This window comes from Oratosquilla oratoria, chromosome 2 (genome assembly GCF_046742065.1).
Source record: "Oratosquilla oratoria isolate Oo_2021 chromosome 2, ASM4674206v1, whole genome shotgun sequence".
Classification (NCBI taxonomy): domain Eukaryota; kingdom Metazoa; phylum Arthropoda; class Malacostraca; order Stomatopoda; family Squillidae; genus Oratosquilla; species Oratosquilla oratoria.
Window position 1 is genome coordinate 15,709,759 of NC_134778.1, and position 9,300 is coordinate 15,719,058.

Genomic DNA, 9,300 nt, shown 5'->3' on the forward strand with positions numbered 1-9,300 from the left:
TAACTCCTTACTGCACTTGTACTTTCTTCACGTGTGTTTTTTAACAACTTATTTTCAAAGCTCCATGTTTACCGATTGTTACTTCCGTCACCTCCGAAGTAAATACTGTTTCCTTCTATAGTATTGTATTTTTGTTTCTTACTTCTACTTTTTCTAAATTGTCTTTAAGTAGATTAGTCACTCAAGTTCCATTACTTATTTTCATCTGTAGGAAGTAGGTAATGTTATTTTACGAGGGTGGATTAAACGGAGGTTAAAAGTTTTTTTCCTGAATATTACACTTGGCTTGTCAATTTACACCAAGGGACTCCCCACTGGTCTCCTCAATTTAGTCACTAAGCCACCTCGCACCGACGTCACGACTTCCCCATTCTTATGATCTTTACTCTTACATCTAGTGCCTCCCTTAAGGGCGTTACTTTACTCCCATGAACCAATTAAAATTTCTTTACCCTTTCTCCAATCAGAAAGAATGTTACAAACGTCTTAAGCAATACTGCTCACTCAATCACGATATCGATGCACGACTGGCTTAGTTTACATATTGTTGGATCAACATAATACAGCCATAAAATCTGGTCCCTAGCTGTTTATAAACTTTAGACGAGGAGCGAGATTATGCAACTCCTTCGCGGCTATTATTTACCAAACATCCAACTCGTAAAATTAAATTCTCGCCACCTACCCTTCTATCTTGTCTACCTTTATCTACCAGCCTCTTACACCAATTTTCTTACAATGTTTCACTTGTTTTCCTGGCTGTGGCATCTCTATATGATGCAGTATCTCATGTAAACTCTTCAGAATTATGTAACACAAACAGTTTACAAGTAATAAATTGTAAGACTATCTTGAAAACCTATCCAAACCAAAATAACACGAAGTTGGACAATGTAAACGAACTGCCTCCTTTTTCTTAGAATGGTATAAAACGCTCATCAGGACAGAGATTTGTTCATAGTCATAAATAGAACGTAAAACAAACCAAAATTTAGACCGCCGAGCGGCTGGAGTAGGCTACGAGTATTTTTACAATTAGCATTTAAATGCCCGTAAAACTTGCGCATGCGCAAATACACTAAAATACCACAAAATCGTTCGAAGAATACCCTATGGGTGTTTTTTTTTTTTTTTTTTTTCCATTTCATTATCAAGTAATAGGTTTAGGGTCCCGGGGAGACTGGTCCTCTCATAGATTGAATCCCCTCACTGGTTTAACACACGTTTCGTCGTATTTACACTAAACACGTTAAGGTTTATATGAGGTCTGATTGGGGTAAATCTTGTATATCCCAATAACGAATCACTAACACTTCTGGTTAGCTTCAAACCATGTCTTGAACTGCGTAAAAAGGTCTATGGTAGGCACAACTTAAACACCATGTGAAGACGGAGCCTTAATTGATACGACGTTTCGTTTTAATAGATAGTAAGTACTTAGACGTCTTTATCCAAATTTACATTTTATATTTTTCGAATATAAAAATTCCCCACCCCTTTTAATACGTAAAACTGACGGTGTATGTTATTTTTTTTTTTATATTTTACTTATTTATTTTATTTTTCACAATGTTCACAGAAAAAAAACTACATAAGCTTATGTATATTTGTGAAAAGTACAAAAGCGTTGTCAATCATGTATCTTTGTGATGTAAGTATTTATTTTTGTTTTGTATTATAGCTTACCGTGGCCTTGGGGACACTTGGTGATTTTCTTCGTCTTTGTTCTGGTGGTGGCGATGTGTGCGTCGACTTCGGGCATGGCGTGGGGGACAGGTATGGGAATGGAGGGAAGGGTGAAGGGATGTGTTGAGGGGAGACTGGTTCTCTCATAGAACGCGTCCCCTCATTGTATAACACACGCTTCGTCGCATTTACACTTCACACTATCGGGTTTGCATGAGGTCTGTGATCGGGGTTAATTTCATATCCCTCCCCAGTCACGAATCACTAACACTTTTGGTAAGTTTCAAATAATGTCTCGGACTAAGTAAAAAGGAGCCCGACATCGCGCCGAACGCCCGGTGACCTTTGACCTCTCGTTGCCAAAGGTTTATGGGAGGTGCAACTTTACCGTAACTGAAGTGAAAATGCACGATACATATAATAGATAATCCCCATACATGGGAAATGCACCAGAACCAATACTCAAGATGGAGAGGTCACCAGGCGTTAAATACAAAAATTAATAATGAAAATTACATATCGATACCTTGACATTCCTGGAGAGGGTAGTCAACCATACTTGGTCCTATGGCATCATGTCTTTTACATAATGTTTTCATATATGTATATATATATGTATATATATATATATATATAATATAATATATAGATAGATATATATATATATATACCACACACACACACACACACACACACATATATATATATATATATATATATATATATATAAACACACACACACACACACATATATATATATATATATATATATATATATATATATATATATATATATATATAGTTTTCGTATATATAAACGAAAATGATAGGCCACTCTAAATGAAAAAAAAAAAAGAATTTGTATAATTTGTTATACATGCTTTCATAGACTAAGCATCAGAAAACAGACTTAATACAGCTTGATATGCTTAATTGCTGTATTTCAATCTAAATCCTATTACTACAGCTATCAATTCACTAAACCACAGATATCTATAATGATTTGTAATAATATCTTGTTCTTCAAAAACTCCCTTTTTTCTGTATGAAAATTATATAGAAATGTTACATAATATATTCAATTGTTTATAATAATGATTATAAATCTTTGTAAAGGAAAACAATGTTATGAAAGTTTGTTGTTCGAGAGCTGTCCCTCACCCACGTAAAATAGAATTGGCCGATTAAAATGAAAGGCAAGTTTTAAACATACACACAACATCCAGAAATAAGGAAACAAAGTGAAGCCATATGCTTGTAGTGAACGGCTCTGTATCATTTATACGCCTTAATTTCTAAGACTGCGTCAGACACCAGGTCTCGAACGAAACTTCTAGAAAGTTCCAACACATTTGATCTGTAAGCCTTTAACGTACTTCAGTAATAAATCATCATCATTAATCCTGTTTACAAGAAATCATATTAGACATTCAAAGTGCATATATAGGATCCAAGATGACAATTTTATACAATTAACATAGATATAATAGATGTTATTGTAAATTATCATTTGCCTTTATTAATACGCATGAAATACATATATGCGTAACAATATATATATATGTATATTGACGTACAGAAGAACAAATCAACTTTCTTGAATGATGACCCACGTTGCCGCGCCAGTACAGGTTAGTAATGTAACTTTTGGCTACTTCTCACTTGCTGCTTAAACATAACTTCTCGTATAACGCCTGCATTCCTACAGGTGACCTTTGCCCTCGCGCCGAGGTGCCAACCTCACACATGTGGTGGCGAGGGAGTGCATAGATATGGGAAACACAAGTACTCTGGTAAGATATTCAGGGCATTTCGCCAAAAAAGGGTGCGACCGTTCATAATTATAACCTCCATTCAAGGGGTCCTATGCCTTAATATCTGTGTGGATTACTTACAATGTATCCATTGTCTTGTATTATTTGTAATGTTTACCATTTTTGTGTCCATTTCTTATGTAAGTTTTATGTTGTATTCCTTGTGATATTTACCATTTTTGTGTCCATTAGGTATAATATGTAACTATTGTTTAGCTATTGTCATGTCCCGGATGTCTGGCATTTATTGTATCTAGTATAAATCTGGTGTCAGTACTTATATAATCTTGTATTGTTTTGTGTATGTACATATGTATATTCCATATGTGTCAATTATGTATGTTTCTGTATATTTTCCACACTTGTATGTCTACTATATGATTTAATGTGTGTGGAATATGTTATCTTTGTTATGTTTTGTCTTGCTTCGCTCATTCATTTTTCTCGTTTGCTCGGTGGGGTTACCGAGTGGTGGTGGCCGAGCGATGTGATGGTATCGTACCATTATATATGTATTTACGTACTGCGTTGTAGTATCGTATAGCTATTATTGTGTATTTTACTTTCGGATTACTAAATTGTACATGTTTTTCATTGCATAATTGTCATGAATTTTGTTGTATATTAATTTTATTACCATTTTATTATTTAATTAGATTTCTGTGTGCATTTGGAAGAACTAAGCGAGTCATGTTTCTCGCGTCGACTCAACCCTTGGCGTTCAGTTACTCCGCTTCCTGTGCGCACGCATTTGACATTGTAGTGCTTTATCTCGTGGTTAATGTAAATTGATAATTCCTATACTTTTATTTTGAGTCGTGGCGCAGTGGTTGGTTTTCCGGCTGCCACTACGGCGCTCCGAGTTCGAATCTCGCCCAGGACTGAAATAATTTCAGTATCGCTGCGCTGCGGGTCACTCCAACTCGTGGGTGGGGATTTGGGTGTGTGCGTGTAAGGTCACATCATACCCATAGATCGATGATATATGAACTCTGAGCTCTTCTTGGAGGGAAATAGCTGTCGATCACGAGTCCAACACGTGATCCAAGACCATGGTGAATCACACTCACACTGTATATTATATATATGTGTGTGTGTGTATGAATGTATACAATGGTAAATATAAGGAAAACATACGAGGAACCTATAAAAAATGCTTAGAGGTGTCGTTATCCAATATACATGAATGCTTATGGAATGCAGATATGGCGCCAGCGCATAGGCGGAAAGCCTATGAAGGAAAAAGAGGGTAGTGATTACACAAGGTTATACATAACAGTGCTTGGGACTGCGTAGATGTAACAACGCATGTAGCTACGTAGAACAATTACGTAATGACTACGCAGACTACATAAAACAATTGCCATAGAAGAAATAAGTACTACATATATAGGGAATAATTACTTATATAGGAAAGAATTACTACACACACACACATACATACATATATATATATATATATATATATATATATATATATATATACGGTATTGTGTGTATATATTGTGTAATATGTTATATGTACATATATATTGTATGTATGTATATATATATATATATGTATATACTCATGTTTGTATACATATAAATATATGTGTGTGTTGCAAGATGATCAAAGGGAAGAATCAATCCTTTAGATGTCTAGCGTGCACATGCGCACCCTTTTGGTGCGAGAAGGAACGTCCGACGTGTTCAGACAACTCTCGAGGGACCCGGGCTTTGTGGTATTATGTGACCGTGGTTAGAGGGGTCAGGCGTCTCTTTACCTCACTAGGACGCCTGGCCAAGCAATTGAGACATATGCGTCCAACATTGCCAATCTAGAAGATCAGCTTTTCTTTATCAGTATATGTGAAACATAATTCTTTTATGTTCCCTTTTTGGTGTAAATATTATCCCACGCATTGTACATTGTAGATATAAGAGAAAATATATTATTATAACTGCTCCCTTCCCCCCTGTTCCCAGCAGTGAATCTTACGACCGATTCGTCCTACTGCATCATCGTTTATAGAGCCAAACTCCACCGATTCGTCCCACCATCCTCATTCATAAGAGTCAAAACTCCTACATCATCTTGGGTATTTTTCCGTTCTCAGTATCACCTACGAGACATTACGGTTTCTATGTGTTATTATTATATCAGTCCATGAACGTGCCCAAATATCTTTCTGACTCAACATACCGACCCTGTACACACATCCACTCTACGCTCACTTTCAGTACACCAAACATTTCCCCTCTTGCTAACAACTCTTCCGAAAAATTCTACTCAAAACGCCATGGCAACACAAAATCTCATCACCGTAGTCAAGGATGAGACCACATTACCTCTAACGGCAAGAACATTTCTGTACACAATTTCCTTTCTGAGGTTGAATCAAGAGATAACACGAAGAACCATCACAGACGACAAAGGCAAATATTCTATATTAACACACACACACACACCAAAGGCTTTTACCCCCTTACAAGGGAGGTAGCCAAAAACAAAAGCATAAAATCCATCCATTCCATCCCCATATATTCCACTCCCATTCACCTCCTTCCCTCTGTCTTATCTTGGCTCCTCCTGGATGACGGGTCATCCCTGCATCTCGCACACTGCGCTGGGTCAGAAGCAATGTAGCAAGAAACAGCACATCCACAGCCAGGCCTCTTCGTTTAATCGGCGATCCCCCTCTCTGTCCCCTTATGCTGAAAAAGAGAAGACGGGGAGAAATCTCTTCGGGCTGCGTCAAATTATTTTTTCACACATACTTCCTCACTCCCCATTCCCCACCCACTCCCATGCATCACAGCATCATATATACACAACCATTCGCCACTTACTATCTTTTGTCTTCTCCCTTTCCTCAACAGACATTCCTCTATATATACACAGACATGACAGAATTGAATAGACACCAAGAAAAATGCATTTCTGCTCTTATTTAATGCTTAATGCTATTCAGATTTACCTAATATGTTATATATGTCCAGATTTATGTTTTAGATATACAAGATTGATCAAGCATGCCACGAACCATAGGAGCAGTAGACCTATCTGAATTTCAGCGAGGTCGTGTTGTGGGTCAACATGAAGGTGGATTAAGTCAACGCAAAATATTTGAAAATCTGTCAATATCTCTACTGTTAATAGAGTGATCGTACAATTCACCAGAGAGGGCAAGAAGGGCACAAAACCCCATTGAGGTCGTCCCGGCCCTCAGAAAGAACCTTGCGTCTTGTCAAAAGAAATGTCGAAGAGGATCCACGTTGCAAGGCCTCTGGCATAGCAACACAGCAACACAAGCTGATGTCAATCCCAGGACAGCTGTCAGGTATCTCCACAAGCTGGGTTACTATGGCGGAGCTGCAAGAAGGAAACCACTCCTTCGTCAAGCCAGTATCAAGCGCAGAAAGGACTGGGCTGTTGAGATGGTGAAGAGACCTGTGACCTTTTGGAGCACTGTCGTTTTCTCTGATGAGTCACGATTCACATCATTTTCTGACAGTGGAAGAGTGTGGGTCTGGAAACTCTGCAGTCAAAAGTTTGACTTCAAAAGACTGCAGCCAACAGTGAAACATGGGGGCATTTCAGTAATGGTGTGGGGTGCAATTTGGAGTGATGGTCGATCAAAGCTTGTGGAGTATCAAGGAAACATCAATTTAGGCAAGTATGTTTATTAAAAAAAAAGGACTCATTCCAATATTCTCCAGTGGTAGAATGAGTAAAAATATCTTCCTATTTATGGAAGATAGAGCTCCTTGTCACAGTGCTCAAGCAACACAAAATTGGCTGAGCCAAAATGGGACTAGGAAACTTCCATGGCCAAGTCAATCCTCGGATATGCACCCTATTGAACACCTCGGGGGCATATTAGACCGACAACTTCGCAAAAAAGAACAGGAAACCATCTTGAAAGCCCGAATTCTTAGGATTACTACGGGAAACATGGCAAGATATCTCTCACGATGATATTTGTGAACTAATCACTAGCATGCCTAGAAGGGTCCTTGCATTGGAAAAAAAAGAAAAAAAAAGAAAAAAAAAAAAAAAGAAAGGCAAATGGGATGTCAACCAAGTATTAGTTATTCACATTGTGACCATTTACATGCACTTTAATTGTATCATTTGCTTGTTTGATAAACGATTTCTCTTTGTGTTTATTCAATTGTCATGTCTGTATATATATATATATATATATATATATATATATATATATATATAGACACACACACGAGGGGGTGCTGAAAAGTTCCTGGCTTTAAGGGTATCGTAAAAGGGTAGAGCTGTTACTTTTACAGGGGAAGTAGGACAGCTACTTAGGAGAAGATCGGCAAAAAAACATGATGGTATACAATATATCTTTCCTTTTTGCAGATTCAACGCATGATGGTAGCACCTACAGTGGATTTTGGTAAAATTGAAGCACGGCCGGTCATGAAGTTCCTCTTCTTGCAAGGCAAGGGGCCTGCGGAAATCCATGGCCAGGTGAAGGGCATCTTGAAGGATGACTGCCCATCAAACTCTACAGTGAAATTTTGGGTGTCAAGGTTTCGGACTGGTCGTTTCGGGGTCATAGATGAACCTCGGTCAGGACGGCCAACTTCCGCAACCACAGAGGAGAAAGCCGACGCTGTGCACGTCGTGATTCTCGAGGACCGCCGGATTTTAGCTAAAGTCATAGCTGAGACTCTAGGGATTTCCTGCGAAAGAGTTGGCCACATCATGCACAACATTCTGGACATGAGAAAGCTTTCCACAAAATGGGTGCCGAAATGCCTGAACGCAGATCAGAAGCACATCAGAGTGACAAAATCAAAGGCGATTTTGGACCGGTTTGCAGCGGGGATGGCTGATTTTATGGCTTGTTTAGTCACCATAGATGAAACTTGGCTTTATCACTATGATCCCCTAACCAAGTGGCAATGAATGGAGAGGCAACACAACTGTTCACCGCGTCCCAAGAAGTTTCGGACCCAGAAGTCAGCTGGAAAAGCACTGGCTTCAGTGTTCTGGGACAAAGATGGAGTACTCATAAAATACCTGCCAAAGGGTCGCACCATCAACGCAGAAAACTACATGTCTATGCTGGACGAATTGCGTGAAGCTTTGAAGCAGAAACGCCGTGGAAAGCTGAGCCGTGGTGACCTCTTTTTGCAGGACAATGCACCAACACACACAGTACATGAAATTTACGGAAAATACGCGACTTTGGCTTCGAATTGATAGACCCCCGCTTTACTCCCCAGACCTGGCCCCCTCCGACTATCGCCTTTTTCCACAACTGAAGAAACATCTCAAGGAAACGAAATTTCACTCCGAATTTGAAGTGATCGCTGCTACAGAGGCCTGGTTGGAGGCCCAACCTTATTTTTTTTTCAGGACTTAGAAAAACTGAAGGACCGTTTTAATAAGTGTGTGAATCTGAGAGGGGAATATGTTGAATGAAATCATAACTGATCTTCCTGTATTTTCTTTTACCCAAAGCCAGGAACTTTTCAGTACCCCCTCGTGCATATATATATATATATATATATATATATATATATATGTGTGTGTGTGTGTGTATGTATATATATATATATATATACATATGTATATATATGTATTTGTATATGTTTATATATGTATATATGTGTATATATATATATTTATGTATATATATATATATATATGTATGTACATATATGTGTATGTATATATATGTGTGTGTATATATATGTGTGTGTATATGTATGTAATGTATTATATATATATATATATATATATATGAAAGTATTAGGATGGTTTGGACACATGGAAAGAATGAGT